This window comes from Tursiops truncatus, chromosome 8, assembly GCF_011762595.2.
Source record: "Tursiops truncatus isolate mTurTru1 chromosome 8, mTurTru1.mat.Y, whole genome shotgun sequence".
Taxonomy (NCBI): domain Eukaryota; kingdom Metazoa; phylum Chordata; class Mammalia; order Artiodactyla; family Delphinidae; genus Tursiops; species Tursiops truncatus.
Genome location: NC_047041.1, coordinates 56,656,772 through 56,673,240, shown reverse-complemented (window position 1 = coordinate 56,673,240; position 16,469 = coordinate 56,656,772). Strand labels below are relative to the sequence as shown.

At 42.6% G+C, this 16,469-nt stretch overlaps 1 long non-coding RNA gene across 1 annotated transcript in view; it reads left to right on the top strand.

Annotated features, from left to right (window-relative positions):
* LOC109551978 (uncharacterized) overlaps positions 1 to 9,413 on the top strand; it is a 90,702-nt gene extending 81,289 nt beyond the window's left edge. The window contains exon 3 of the long non-coding RNA XR_002178682.3: positions 7,241 to 9,413. This is a non-coding gene — a long non-coding RNA (uncharacterized lncRNA). The remainder of the gene's footprint in view (positions 1 to 7,240) is intronic.
* Positions 9,414 to 16,469: the final 7,056 nt, after the last annotated feature.

Genomic DNA, 16,469 nt, shown 5'->3' with positions numbered 1-16,469 from the left:
GTATACAGTTAATTGTAGGTTTTTTGTAGATGATCTTTATCAAGTTGAGGGAGTTTTCCTCTATTCCTGTTTTCCTGAGAGTTTTTTTATGAAGTATGTTGAATCTTGTCAAAAGCTTTTTTTGCAATGATTGCTATGATCTTGTTATTTTTCTTCTTTGGCCTGTTAATGTGGTAGATTGCATTGATTGATTTTTTGGACTGACTCTTGAATGATGACTAACCTTGCATAGCTGGAATAAATCCTATTTAGTTGTGCTGTAATTCTTTTTTTACATTGTTGTATTTGGTTTGCTAGTATTTTGTTGAGAATTTTTACAACTAAGTTTATGAGAGATATTGGTCTATAGTTTTTTTTTTTTTTTGTCCTTTTTTGGTTTTTAGGGTAATACTAGCTTCATAAAATAAATTGGGAAGTATCTGTCCTCTTTTATTTTCTGGAAGATGTTGTGTAGATTGTCTTCATTTCCTTTAAACATTTGGTACAATTCTCTGTGAAACCATCTGAGCCTGGAGATTTCTTTTGGGGAGTTTTAAAATTACAAATTCAAATCTCTTCATGATATAGAGATATTCAAATTATCTATTTCATATTGGGTGAGTTGTAGTAGTTTGTGTTTTTCAAGGAATTAGTCCATTTTATCTAAGTTGTCAAATTTATGTGTGTAGAGTTGTTTGTGGTATTCACTTATTTTCCTTTTTATGTTTACATGGTCTATAGTGAGGTCCTTTTTGTCATTCCTGATGTTGATAATTTGTATCTTCTCTCTCATTGGTCAGTCTTGCTAGAAGGTTGTTAATTTTATTACTTTTTCCAAAGAATCAGTCCTTTGTTTTATTGTTTCTATTATTTTTATGTTTTCAGTTTCATTTATTTCTGTTTTTATCTTTATTATTTACTTCCTTCTGCTTGCTTTGGATATATTTGGTTCTTTTTTTCCTGTGTTTTCTCAATGGGAGCTTAAATAATTGATTTGAGATTTTTCCTCTTTTCTAGTATATGGATTTAGTGCTAAATTTAGTGATAAATTTTTCCCTCTCAGTGTGACTTTAGCTGTATCCAACAAAGTTTGGTATGTTCTATGTTCACTTTCATTCAGTTCAATGTATTTTTTAAAATTTCCCTTGAGATTTCCTCTTTGACCCATGGATTACTTTGAAGTATGTTGTATTCCTGTTATCCTTCTGTTACTGATTTCTAGTTTTATTCCATTGTGCACAGCGAACACACTCTGTATGATTCCAATTCTTTTCTTTTTAATATTTTTTTATTTATTTGGTTGCAGCAGGTCTTAGTTGTGGCAGGCAGCCTCCTTAGTTGCAGCTCCAGGACTCCTTAGTTGTGGCTTGCCAGATCCTCAGTTGTGGCATGGAAACTTTTAGTTGTGGCATGCATGTGGGATCTGGTTCTCTGACCAGGGATTGAAGTGGGCCCCCTGCATTGGGAGCGTGGAGTCTTATCCACTGTGCCACTAGGGAAGTCCCTGTATGATTCCAATTCTTTAAAAAAAATTTTAATGGCCCAGCATGTGGTCTATCTTGGTATATATTCTGTGGGCACTTTAAAAGAATGTGTATTCAGTGGTTGGTGGATGCAGTGTTTTATAAATGTTAATTAGAATCTGTTGGTCAATGGTGCTGGTGAGTTCTATATCCTTGCTGATTTTCTCTCTAGTTGTTCTACCAATTGTTCAGAGATGAGTACTGAAGTCTCCCAACTATAATTGTGGACTTACCTATTTTGCCCTTAAGTTCTATCAGTTTTTGCTTCACATATTTTTCAGCTCTGTTGCTTGGTGCATATCCATTTATGTTTGCTATGTGTTCTTGGTGAATTGACCCTTTGTAATTTTATTGTCTCTGATAACTTTTTTTGCTCTGAAGTTTACTTTATCTGATATTATTTTAGCCACTCCTGCTTTCCTTTGATTAATTTTGCATGATTTATCTTTTTCCATCCTTTTACTTTCAGTCTGCCTTTATTGTTACATTTAAAGTGAGTTTATTATACACATCATATAGTTGAGTTATGTTTTTTTCCACTAAGCCAATCTCTGTCTTTTTTTTTTTTTTTTTTGCGGTATGCGGGCCTCTCACTGTTGTGGCCTCTCCCATTGCGGCGCACAGGCTCCGGACACGCAGGCTCAGCAGCCATGGCTCACGGGCCCAGCCGCTCCACGGCATGTGGGATCCTCCCGGACAGGGGCAAGAACCCATGTCCCCTGCATCGGCAGGCAGACTCCCAACCACTGCGCCACCAGGGAAGCCCCTCTGTCTTTTAATTAGTGTATTTAGACCATTTAGGTTAAGGTAATTATTGACATATTAAGGCTTAAGCCTGAACCTTTATTTGTTTTTGTTTGTTCTCTCTGTTTATTATTTCTGTTTTCTTTTTCCCGTCTTCCTGTGCTTAATATCATTAATCATATGGAAATGTAAATTAAAACCACAATGAAATGTCATTACACAATCACAAGAATGGCTAAAAATTAAGAAGACTGAATACATCAAGTGTCGTCAAGGTTGCAGAGCAACCAGAACTCTCACATAATGCTGGTTGTAGTGTAAAATGGCATAAACACTTTTGACAAAGGTCTGGCATTTTTCATGAAATTAAATATACACCTATCCTATGACCCAGTTTTAATCCAAAGAATTTGTCCATGATAAGTGGAAACATTTATACCACAAAAAGATTTGTACAACAAAGTCCACTGCAACTTTATTTACAATGCTTCCAAATTGGAAACAGCCCAGGTGCCTATCAGTAAGAGAACTGATATACTGTGATATATTCATACAATGGAATACTGCTCAGCAATTAAAATGGACAAACTATCTTCCATGAGTAGCGTAGTGTGCGGCTCACAGGAGTCTCAAGTACTATGACTGTGCTAAGTGCTTCATGCAGTTTATCTTATTTAATCCTTCCAGCCATAAGGGGTAATCATCATTATTATTGCTAAGTGCCTTGCATATATTTTCTTATTTGATCCTGTACAACCCTATGAGGCAGTATTCTGACACTAGCAGCTGATATACTGAAATACAGTTTAATTCCAATGCTAACCACCCAGAGTTAGCAGCAGACTCCATAGGTTCAAGAGCATACTTCCCGGGACTTCTCTGATGGCGCAGTGGTTAAGAATCCACCTGCCAATACAGGGGACACAGGTTTGAGCCCTGGTCTGGGAAGATCCCACATACTGAGGAGCAACTAAGCCCATGCACCACAACTACTGAGCCTGTGCTCTAGAGCCTGCGTGCCACAACTACTGAAGCCTGCTTGCGTAGAGCCTGTGCTCCACAGCAAGAGAAGCCACCGCAATGAGAAGCCCGTGCACTGCAACGAAGAGTAGCCTCTGCTCTCCGCAACTAGAGAAAGCCCACGCACAGCAACAAAGACCCAAAGCAGCCAAAAGTAACTAACTAAATAATTAATTAAAAAAAAAAAGGAGCATACTTCCCAACAAGACTGTCCTCACTTCAGATGCCAGTTGCACTTTCGAGGGTTCCCCAGCCACCAGCATTTCTGTCCAAATGGCTACAAATTCTGGGGTTCCCGTGACCCCCTGGGGTTCAATGATTTGCTAGAACAACTCACAGAACTCAGAAAAGCATTATACTTATGATTACAGTTTTATTATAAAGGATACAAATCAGTTTCAGTTAAATGAAGAGACACACAGGGTGGAGTCTGTGAGAGTTCTGTATGTAGAGCTTTCATGACCTCTCCTCATGGAATCAGGATATGTCACCCTCCAGGAACACTGATGTGTTCATCATCTAGGAAGCTCTACTGGGCTATGGTGTCCAGAGTTTTTATTGGAATTTCATTACAAAGGCATGATTGATTGAAGCATTGGTCACATGCTTGAACTCAATCTCCAGTTCTTCCCCTTGTCCCTAGAAATCAGGTTGGCTCAGAGTCCCAACACTCTAACCACATGGTTGGTCTTTATGATGACCAGCCCCCATCCTGAGTCATCCCATCTCTTAGCAGAAACTCAGATTTATGATCCAAAGAGCTCATGATAACAAAGATACTCCTATTACTTTGGAAATTCCAAGGGTTGAAATTCACCTTCCCAGTAATCAGGGACAGAGGCCAGTCAAATTCTTTATTACATAAGAGATGGGCATTATTATTGCCCCCATTTTACAGATAAGTAGAGACCTACAGAGGTGGCTCAAAGTCACACACCTAGTAAGTAGCAAAACCAGGACTCAAACCTAGGTATGTCTGACCACAGTCTTGATACTCCTCCACTATATATATTGTCTGAAAGTAAATGCTCACTATTTCCTGAATGAATGAATTACTAGGAAAATATCAAAAATGATTCTGAAATTTCTAGCTTGGGGGATTGAAAATGATCAAGGCCTTTCTAAGAACTTCATTGGTCTTCCATACGTATATTTTTTAGGTCCTATCCTATATTAAAATGTTTCTATATCCCATATAAAATATTGTTTCTTTGCTGAAAATATTTTAAAGGATTTGTTAAAATTTTACTTTGAAATCATTTGCTATGTCTACTTAAATTATGACAAGATTTGATTTCTTGTCAATTACAGCCCATACATGGAATGTTTGCAAAGTGAGAAAATCAAACTTAGAAATTTTGTTTTGTTTTGTTGTTTGTTTTTTATTTTTGGCCGTGCCACGCGGCTTGCAGGATCTTAGTTCCCTGACCAGGGATCCAACCCACGCCCTCAGGAGTGAAAGCACAGAGTCCTAACCACTGGACCGCCAGGGAATTCCCTACAAATTATTTTTAAATGTAATCAAATGTTTATGAATACCAACTCCAGCTTTTGCCTGAAGGTCTGCATCTCAGCCAGGGGCAGGGCTGCTGCATTGCACAATGGCAGGGAGCACCATTCTCATAGACTGCAATGCAAATGTGCCCCCTGGAGTTGTCCAATGCAATAACTCTGGCCAGTGAGTCAGGGGAAAGATGAAGAGCCCCCATCCACTGCACAACCAGAAGTAGCAGGTATCAAGTGTACTCACTACTTCTCATGTCCAGAATTTAGTCACATGACCACATCTGGCTTCAAGAGGTGCTGGGAAGTATATCTTGCTGGGTGATCTTGTGCCTGGTTAAAATTCAGGTGATCTATTAATAAAGGAGGGAGGGCATATGTGGCAGTCACTATCACAATTAAATTGAACAGCCAATGAAGCTGATATAAATTTACATTGGTAGACGTTTGTCTAAATATTTATTGATTTTGATTTTATCGTTTTCTTTTGGTATTCTGGATTCTGTAAAAAAAAAAAAAAAAAAAGGGAGGAGGTAGTTTGAAACTTTTCTCCAGGCCCTTGAAAATCTTGTCAGTACCAGGTGCTGAGCCTGTGGGGCCCAGTGGCTACAAGGTCTCTGAGGATGATGAGTCCACCAACCAAAAGAGGGAACCCAGAGGGGGTGTGATCTCTCTCAGCTCCAGCCCCCCTCCTAGACAAGAAGGTAGCCCCTCAAAGGGTGTGTGCCCAGATTCCGTATGCAGTCTGTGGGGCTAACGGAATACAGACACTTAAACATTAAATATCAACTAATCCTTATGTAGTTGATTAGTCCACAACTAATCCTTATGTAGGGGAATAGTCCACAGAGGTGGGGAAGGAGGAAGTGAGAACTGGAGTGGGGACAGGGAATAACAACCAAAATGAGGCTCAGGGCCAAGAAATTAGGAAGGAGACAAAATAGCTGGACAGACTGGGTTTCAGAGCAGATTACAAAAGTCCCTATGAGTCATCAATGGCAGTGCTGTTGTTTAAAAATAAACATAACATTTAGATAGCTCCAGGCTCTGAGGGAAAAACAGAGGTTGGATTGCTTAAGGCCCTGTCCCAGGGTACCTACAGTCTATAAGTAAATATGTATGAGGTGGGATCCCTGGATCCCACCTAGCCTAGAGCCTGGCACAAAGTAAGTTCTTAGTAAATATTTGTAGAATGAATGAATGATTTGTTAAATAAATAACTAGCTGTGTGTCCTTGAACTGGGACCTTTTACCAGGGGTCTCAACCATAAAAGGAAACACTGGGTCACCGTGGCCTTCAGGTGCCTAGTGACCCCAAATTTTCTGGACAGGAGGACTGGTATTTGGCTACCATCACCTTACAAAGTGTGCCTCCCATAGCATGCTGCATCAAATCTAAACTCAACCCACAAGGTTCAGCTCCAAGACCGCCTCCTCCACAATGCCTCCCTACCCCTTCCCTCAACAAATTATGCCTCTTCTAGTACATAGTCTACCCAGCTTACTGTGTGTTGGGTTCATCATCCCCCCCACTTGACCTGTGACCTGAGAATACAGAGTGAAGCTAATACTTATGTTGTACTTACCATGTGTCAGGCGCTCTGAAAGCTTTAAAATCATCAATGCACTTAATATCTTAACAACCATGAAGTAGGTACTATTTTTCCCTCAGTTCACAGATGAAAACTAGAGGCACAGAGTGAGTAACTTGTTTACCATTAGGCTGCTAGTAAGTGGCAGAGACAGGATTCAAATCTGGGTAGTCAGGGTCCAGAATCCTTGTCCTTAACCAGCGCTCTGTCTCATTCCTCTTTAAACACCCCATAGCAAAAATCTCAGTTTGGCACATCGTAGGTACTCAGTAAAAATGTCTATTGAATAAATAAATAAAAGCAGTAAACTGAGAAGCTGGGTATTAGAAGGATATGCGGTTCCGCTGAGTATCCATCTGCTTACTGAGCCCCAGTCTTTCTCCAACATATGGGCTTAGTATGTGGTTCAGTCCATCCACCTATCCACTTATCATTCATCCATCCATCCATCCATCCACCCATTCACCCACCTCTCCATCCACTCAATGAATAGTTACTGTCCTACCCCACCCCACAATGGGGGCCAGTGATATGAAAATGAATTGGCACAGTAGTGACAAATATGTCCATAGACAATGGCAGTACAGCATGACAGGAGCTACACAAAAGAGGGCACCACTAACGCTGCCTGGGTGGAGTCAGGGACTTACTGAAGGGCATTTAGGGAAAGAAACATGACTGGAACTCAGGGCTTCTGACTACCAGCCTGTGTGCCTTCCTTTTTACGCTAGGGGCTCTGAAATCCATTTTTAGTAATGGAAACTTTCCAGAAATCTTATACAGATCCCCATTACATAAAGCAGAAAGCCTCTGCTTCTTGGTTTCTCCCTCGCTGTCTCAGCCTTTAAGTCACTTTTTTTTTTTGTTTTAAATCACTAGCTCTCAACAGTGGAAGTTGGTCCAGTGAGATCTTAAGCCCATGCATAGATGGCAGCTGCTTCCCTCTAGCCTGTTTCCACCTATTTCACCTTCCATGCTGCAGCCAGAGACCTTTCAAAAACCCAGACCCATCTGTGCCACCCTTCAGTTTAAAAACATCCATTCATCTATTTGGCCAACGATACTTACTAAGTGCTTTCACTGTACAAGGTAAGAATGCCAAGAACAGAACAGATAGTCCCTGCCTGCTTTCGGGGGGTGGGGGTGGGTGAGGGAGACAAGAAACCTGTGGGCAATTACTCAAATCGCTAAATAGGATGTGCTGATCAAGAATAAGTCCGGGGATTTCCCTGGTGGTGCAGCGGTTGAGAGTCCGCCGCCTGCCGATGCCGAGGACACGGGTTCGTGCCCTGGTCCGGGAAGATCCCACATGCCGCAGAGCGGCTAGGCCCGTGAGCCATGGCCGCTGAGCCTGCGCGTCTGGAGCCTGTGCTCCGCAACGGGAGAGGCCACAACAGTGAGAGGCCCGCGTACCGCAAGAAAAAAAAAAAAAAGAATAAATCCGGAGAATGGCCTGAGGTCGAGATCTGCACAGGGGCCAGTGCTCCAAGAGCCTTAAAGGTCACTAAGGTTATTGATCTTAAGAGCAAAGAGAATGCAATTGAATGGTTTTTGTTTTGTTTTTTAAAGGTGATTTTTAAAAATAAACTTATTTATTGCTGCGTTGGGTCTTTGTTGCTGTGCGCAGGTTTTCTCTAGTTGCTGCAAGCGGGGGCTACTCTTCGTTGCAGTACGCGGGCTTCTCATTGCGGTGGCTTCTCTTGTTGCAGAGCAGGGGCTCTAGGCACGTGGGCTTCGGTAGCTGTGGCACGTGGGCTGAGTAGTTGTGGCTCAAGGGCTCTAGAGCGCAGGCTCAGTAGTTGTGGCGCAGGGGTGGGCTTAGTTGCTCCACGGCATGTGGGATCTTCCTGGACCAGGGCTCGAATCCACATCCCCTGCATTGGCAGGCGGATTCTTAAGCACTGCGCCACCAGGGAAGTCCCCAGTTGAATAGTTTTAAGCAAGATAGCAACGTGTTGTTATTTATGTTTTAAGATCATGCTGGTTGCTATGTGGAGAGCAGACAGGGGGAAGACAAGAGTGGCAGCAGAGAAGCCTGTTAAGAAGAGATTGTCCAAGTGAGAAATGATGGCAACCTGGGCTGGACTGGGCAGTGGAGATGGAGAGGAGAGAGATTTAAGATACACTGGGACCAGCCGATGGATTGGAAGCGGTGGTGAGGGTGGGCGATGAGGAAAAAGGCGGGATCGAGGGCAGTTCCACCCATGGACCTGGGCCCTGTGCTTTAGAGGCCTTCTATACACCCCTCCCCCACCACACACAAGAGTGTAATAAATTAGAGTACATGGTTGCCTTGACGCTCAGGAACTGCACTGGCCCTGCGAGTCTTGTACATTAAACATTCCCTCTCCTGCCTAACCCCATTCAGGCCCCAGGGAAACACTTTTCCCACCAAGTGCATAGTTTAAGGAGACAAATGTATCCACCTATGTAACAACCATCCCACTCAGTCATGGATGCAAACCATTTCCATTCCATGTGTCTGAAGTTCTTTGTCTTGTGCTGCTGCTGCCCACATCAGAGCTGGACACTTTGCTCTGGAGTACAGGGGGCATGTGAGTGGCATAGCTCTTTGGTGAGAGAAGAGACAAACAAATGAACTGGTCCTGTGGAATCTTTTCTCTCAGATAGCATGAGTGCATCATGAGGCGTCATTTCCCAGAGGAGCAGGGTCCATTTTCTTGCTTCTCTTTGAGCTCCAATTCATGGTCTAGGAGGACCTGAAGATTCGCTTGGTATTTGCAACAGTTGCAGGTGGCAGCTAATAATATTAAACAATTCATAGCACTCTTACATTTGTTTTTAAGTAGGTCTGCTCATAGCATGATACTGATTCTTTGTAGACTTAGATATTGCTTTAAGGAGTGATGAAAATCACAATATAACTGGTAGTGATTTATATGATGAAATTAAAATGTTTTGGAAAATTCTCTCTTATAATTTATTATCTGTCTTAATGATTTTTATAAATTCATTTTAATATAAAAATATAATTATTTTGAAATATGTAATTTATTGTGTGTTCCCATAAAATTTGACCATAATTTATAAAATTCACAAGATACATTTTTAATCTAAAATATTGCTTCAGGAATTTTGTTGATAATTCCAGTTGCTACTGAAAAGTTTTTCTAAATGGAAATTAATAAGTTAAAAAAATTAAAACATAGGATTCAATAAAGTTTATTTAATTTTGGACCTTACTGTCAATTAAACAAAATTATTTGAAAATATTGATGATAATGCATAACTAGTGATTGTGCTAAGTGAAAGCAAGAAAATTTTTATGAAATATATAATCATTTATGAGTCGTATTTCTTTTTACTCATATATTATTGTCCATCAATAGGACACCATTAAATTCAGTCATCTTCGATATTTTGCCAACTTTCTTTTATTTTTAAGTTAATTACTTTTTAAAATTAATTAATTTTTTGGCTGTGTTGGGTCTTCGTTGCTGCATGCGGGCTTTCTCTAGTTGCGGCAAGTAGGGGCTACTCTTCGTTGTGGTGCGCGAGCTTCTCATCGCGGTGGCTTCTCTTGTTGCGGAGCATGGGCTCTAGGCACGCAGGCTCGGTAGTTGTGGCTCACGGGCTCTAGAGCGCAGCCTCAGTAGTTTTGGCGCACGGGCTTAGTTGCTCCGTGGCATGTGGGCTTTTCCCGGACCAGGGCTCAAACCCGTGTCCCCTGCATTGGCAGGTGAATTCTTAACCACTGTGCTACCAGGGAAGTCTCTGCCAACTTTCAATCATAAAAATATCCATAGCTTTTGAGCAAGAGAGTCCTAAAACAGATCAGTATACTGATAATTCCATTTCTATGAAGTCCTGGAATAAGCTTATGATGATGATAGAAATTAGATGAGTGGTTGCCTGGAGTGGAGGGGAGGGGAAATTGACTGCAAATAGGCATAAGGCAACTTTCTAGGATAATGGATATATTCTATAACCATGAGTGATTGGGGTTGGGGTTACACAATATATTTGTCAAAGCTCCTCAGACCATGCCCTTAAAATGTGTGCATTTTATTATATGTAAAAAATACCTTGATAAAGAAGACCTTATCTCTTAATAAGTAATTGATTTAATGTGATGTATAACTTTTAAATATTTAGATTTATAGTATATGAGCCCCATTGTATTTTTGGCCTGGGCCCCAAGGATAATGCCTTGGTTTCCAGCAAGAGTACCTGAGCAGGTGGTGGTACCATTACTGAGATGCGGAAAGCACAGGAGGGTTAGCTTTGTTGGGGGCAGGGCTGGTATGCAGCTGGTACTGGCCAGATCCATTGGGAAAACCGCTGCTGCTCTGAGCCCCTTCGCTATCCCAGCTGGCTGGACTTTCCCCTGGGACCCTCAGATCCTCCCACTCTGCAGCATCTAAAGAGTTAATACCTGGCACAGCTATGGGCCTTTAGGATGCTGACACCGAGCCCTGGGGACTGTGCCCTAAATATTTTTAATATCACCGCTGGTGGGATTGGGCAAGGAAGCTATGGGCCTTTAGGATGCTGACACCGAGCCCTGGGGACTGTGCCCTAAATATTTTTAATATCACCGCTGGTGGGATTGGGCAAGGAAGCTATGGGCCTTTAGGATGCTGACACCGAGCCCTGGGGACTGTGCCCTAAATATTTTTAATATCACCGCTGGTGGGATTGGGCAAGGAAGCATGTAAATCAGAGTTCATCTTGGGAAATGCAAAGTTAGAGATGACTATAAGATATCCACGTGGAAATGTCAACACGATATTATGTAAATGGACAAAGGATGAGAAGAGAGGTCTGGGCTGGTGATGGAAATTGTTGGCTCCCCACTGCCAACAGAATCGAGTCCAAACTCCCTTAGGGTTATCACCCAGCTCTCACCTAGCTTTCCAGCTCCATCTCCTGCCGTCTCCCTGCCAGGACCCCTGCCATCTTGCTCCTTCCTGATCACTCTGTGATCTAGGACATGCTATTCCTGGACCCCTGCCTGGAATGCCCTACCTTGTCTTCTCTACTGGTCATTCTCCTCCTCATCCTTCAGGGCTTAGCTCACACGTCTCCTCCTCCCAAAGCCTCCTGCTTCCTTGTCTGCCCTCCATAGCCCTCCACGTAGAGGAGAGTACCCCGCCTTGTGCACTTCTGTTTAGATCCCTGCCTTCTGTCCTAGGATGTCAGCTCCTCCAGGTCAGGATGGGGTCTGGTGGCTCTCTGGGCCCAGCAGAGACCCTGATATGGAGCAATCTTCCAGTAAATACTGAAGGAGTGGATGGTAATACAGAGTCCCAACTGTGTTCACCACAGCCTCACCTTCCCTGCACAACCTCTGTGCATGTTGCGCCACACATTTAGGCAAATTAACTTGCTCTCCTCGAAAGAATAGGCTCCTTAAAGGCAAAGACCACGCCTTCCACATCACTCCTCACTCTCTCTCAGCCCGAGAAAGAGCCCACAAATGAAAAGAATGGAAGAGCCTGGTCAGATGGAATTGACTCTCAGCTCTCAGCCTGGACTCTCACGCGCTGAGCGACCTTGGGGAAGTTACTTAATCTCGCTGAGCCTCAGGTTTCTCAGGTGTTAAGAATGGAGATAACAATACCTACCTCATAAGATGGATGTGAGGATTGAATGAAATAGCGTCTATAAAAGTGTTCTGCGGTTACCAGGGGCTGCGGGAAGGGGGAGTGGTAATTATTATTAATGGGTACAGAGGTTCAGTTTGGGATGATGACAGTGGCAATGGTTGTGCCATCAAAGTAAATGCAATAATGCCACTGAACTGGTTACTTTTAAAAATGGCTAAAATGATACATTTTATGTTATGTATACTTTACCACAGTAAAAATAAATAAAGAAATAATATCCCGAGTGAAAGAAGCCAGACACACACAAAAAGCATGGTCCCAGGTACCCAGTGGGTGAACTGTGTGTCTGAGCTTCTTTCTTCCTTCCTTCTGGATTTCTTTTCACCTGGGTTCCAGGGCCATGGCCAAGAGGCAGGATAAGGGAGTGCATGACGGGAGGGAGGGAGGAAGTGATTAAACGTTGAACGAGGATCTGGTGGTTGTGAGGTCAAAGCCAGGACGGCCCACTGGGAAGGCCAGGCATGAGGAGGTGGGATGCCTCCCTGCCTGGAAGGAAGAGGGTATCCGGAGGTCAGGGATGATGCTAGTGTTTCTGGCCATGGGAGAAAAGTGAGATATCTAAATTAAGGAGGAAAGGTGGGCGGGAATTGCAGGATGTCCATATTGGCCTATGTGGCAAAAATAAATGCTTCTGGAAGTAAATACATACGTAAACAAAAGAGTACAGATTTTTTTTTAAGCCTCCAAATCCACCTTCTTGCTCCACTTTACCAAGGACAAGGGCCGCATAATAAGCTGAGAAGGGAAACAAAGATATTTCTAGATTCCAGCTGCTATGGGGAAATTACAAATGAGGTCTGACGCTATGTTTGTTTCTTTTTCATTATGAAAAAATACCTTGCCTGACATGGGCACCCTGCCACCATTGGGAGAACCGTGAGAATCCAGTTTGTTCCCAAAACACTGCCACTGGGAGATGAGATCACAAGGTAACATGGTTTTCCCCCTTGGCAGCCCAAACCAAAAATAAATCAATGAATAAATGATAAATAAATAATGTCCTGGGAGAAACACTGAAATAGGAATCAGAGCACATGGCCTCTGGTCTGATGCTTTCATATCCTAGCTGGGTACCCTGGGGCAAATCATTTCCCCTCTCTGCACTTCAGTTGTAGGGCACATCTATTGCTAATATTCTATGGATCTAGGATATACTTTTTTCAAGCCCTTGAAGAGAACAATGATGGGAGTTGGAGAGAGGAAAAAGTGCTGAGCTGAATGGTGGAGCTGAATATCCCAGAGCTAGAAGAGAGTTCGCCTAGCTCATTCATTCATCCACTCATTCATTCATCCATTCATATTCCTACCTGAGCAAATACCTTGTTCCTGGCCCCTGGTAGGGAAGTAAAGACCAGAAATGGATCAGACCGAGCTTGCAGTCTAAGAGAAGAGATGATGTGGGACAAAGCAAAAGGGTAAATAAATGATTATACCACCAGGGGCTATGAGCCTGGGGGCTGAGTGTGGAGGGTATGGTAGGAGTGCAGAGTGGGCCAGACTCGCTCAGCTTGCAGAAGCCAGGAAGGGCTTCCAGAGGAAGAATCTGCTCAAGGGAGAAGTAGAAGGTCACCAGGCAGATAAAGGGGGAAACAGCAGACTAGTATACGCACACGTGTGTGACCCAGTCATTCCAATCCCGGGAGACCAATGTTCTGCGTTATAGCTCTTCAGGAAAAGACATCCCAGAGTTTTGGAAATGATTAGACCATAGTTTCTCAGACCTGAGTCTGTAGACCCCTTGAAGCCAACAGATGTATTTTTAGGAGCCTGAGATGTGTCTCTGAGATCTTCTAAATGTTATATTTCATTTTGGTGATAATCCAAAGAAGTTAAAACAAATGTGTTCTGAACTGGTTGAAAGACCACCACCTGCCTTGCCACTTTGGCATTTACTTTGTGTTTATGATCGCTCTAGTGCCCAATAGTGCTATGTTAATTGTAGCCTGATCAGGAAAATAGGGAGGTGGTGTAAATGATGTTCCTGTGCATAGTGGAAGTCAAATGGGGTCTTGGTGCGCTGTGAAAATGAAGATTTTCCAGGAGTTTGACCAGGGAAGCATGATGGGAGCTGCTGTAGTACACAGTGCGATGGGTGCCAGACTCAAAAGAACTGTGTGTGTCACGGTCAGGATTCAAATAGCAGTCTAATTTCATCAAAACAACGCCTTCTGTCACATTAAATTAAAGTGTTTATTTGAATTTTGTAGGTTTTATAGTTTTATTTTCCGTGTGTCTTGGTTTAGAGTTGTAGACGAGCTGTAAGCATAAGGAATATATATACTGAGCACTACGTTTATAAATATGTAAGTGGTATTAAAATAATTTAAGTCAACTTTGGGGTGAGTCTGTGAGAGTTTTAAACAGGGGCCCATCCATTACTTGAGTTTGAAAAACATTCTGTTAGCTGCTTAGTGAACATTCTCATCCTTAAGAATTTTATTTGAGTCTAATGGGAGTCTTTCCTGCTGCCACCTAAGGCCAAAATGACCTCCAAAAAGATGAACCACAACGTATTATCATGTAGTTCCAAGAAAAGGTGTACAGGGCCTCTTGGATGTAACTGCGTCTTCCAGGATTAGGCACATCTGACGTTTCCTTTACCATTTTCCGCTGCCCCCAACATGTACCTTCTGCTGCAGCCCTCCTGCAGAGGTTGATACCTTAGCAGTGTTTCCTGAGCAATTTGGGTGAAGTCCTTAACTTCTCCAAGCGTTAGGTCCCTAATCTGTAAAACAGTCAGCCTAATAAAACTTTACCTCTCAGGGCTATTGTGAGGATTAATTGGGCAGGTGCTTGGAACGCAGTAATAGCTGTTCTAATAGTCACCATTAATGCTAAACACGTTTCCTCCTTTATCTAATTCAATCTTCCCAAGAAGTCTGCATGGAGATGGCTTATCTCAGTCTTAGAGCTCAAGAAACAGGCTCACAGAGGTAAAGGGACTTTGCTCAAATGGCTGAACTGGAGTTCAAACCTAACTCTCAAACATGCAGAGAGCCTCTGCTTGTGACCATTGCCCAAATCACACCCTGCCAGGTTCAAATGGAAATCCTGCCTGCCTTTAAAAAATTCTTGCCAGAGTTAAGTTCTCTTCCTGTGTGCTCATACCTTTAGCTTGGTCTCATGGATTGCAGGAATTTAATCTAATTTTGTATTATACAGGGTCAGTTTACCCAGGACAACCCGCTGGGGTTGGGAGATGGGGACAGATTATTTGGGGTCTGGCAACAATCAAATGTTCTCTGGCTCTGAGCCCCGACCTAGTGAAGTCACCTACACACAGAGCCCCCCCTTCCCAGAAAACCCTCACCACTCCTTTCCCTTGGCTGGGCTCCCAGGGGCTCACTTGGTGTTTGTTATACTGAATGAAATTGACTTGAGCCAGGAGACTTGGGCTCCAGTCCCTGCCCTGTGACTACAGTGTTTAATTTGGACAAGTCATTTGAACTGTCTGGGCCTCACACTCTGTATAATGAGGGTAGGGGAATGTCTGTGGGAAATGACTGCTTGATGAAGTCCTACCTAGCTTCAACACTTGATGATTTCTAAAGTTGTAGCTGCAGAATCAATATGAGACCTGTGGCCAGGTTAAGTTTCTTGGAGCAGGGCATTTCCTGTGATAACATTTATCATAGTATATCTTCGTGAATTGTAGCAAGAAGGGGAAAAAATGGATATTGAAAACAAAACTTAGCATAGTCTTGTTTGCCTTCCAGGGAATGCCATATTCATCAGTAGAGAAAAGATTTTATTTGTTTAGAAAAATACCATGATCAGCCTTTTTGGATATGAAAAGTGGGTCTTTCTCCCACACCCCTTGGATAGGGTCTGATCTGGAAGGGGAGGGCAAAAAAAAGAAAGATATAAATTGCACTGTGTAAGAGAATAATGAGAGTTTAGGTATTGTTCATGGACAGCTTGAGAGACTAGAAAGTAAGACGTTTAAGAGTAGAAAGAGGAGGAGAGAGGGAGAAAGAGAATACAGAAAGATGCAGCCAGTGGGGGAAAAAAACCTGTGTTAGGGGATGGGTAATAAACCTTTAGGGAAGCAATATTTGACATTCGATTTCTTTCTTGCCTGTGATGTAATTACTCTCCATCACCTGTTAAGTCTTCAGTAATAGCCATGTGTTAGTGCCACTTTGGGGAAAAAAAGGACAGTGGGGCAGGGGGGTTGGTGGCCAGCATAGGGCAAAGGGGATTAGCCACAGAGTACAGGAAGGACCAAGGGCAATGGTCAGAAGCAGGTTACAGCAGAGCTGCTGAAACAATTCAGTGCAACCTGGACTGACTGAGAAGAAGATAAGACACCTTTCCAAACCCTTGGAGATGTGGAGGAGGGATCTGAATTTCTGCAGTATATGGCATGAAGAATTGGTACATTTCGCTTTTGATTCTTTAACACTTTATTGAGGTATAATTGACATATAATAAAATACACATACTTAAAGTTTGTAATTTGATAAGTTTTGACATAT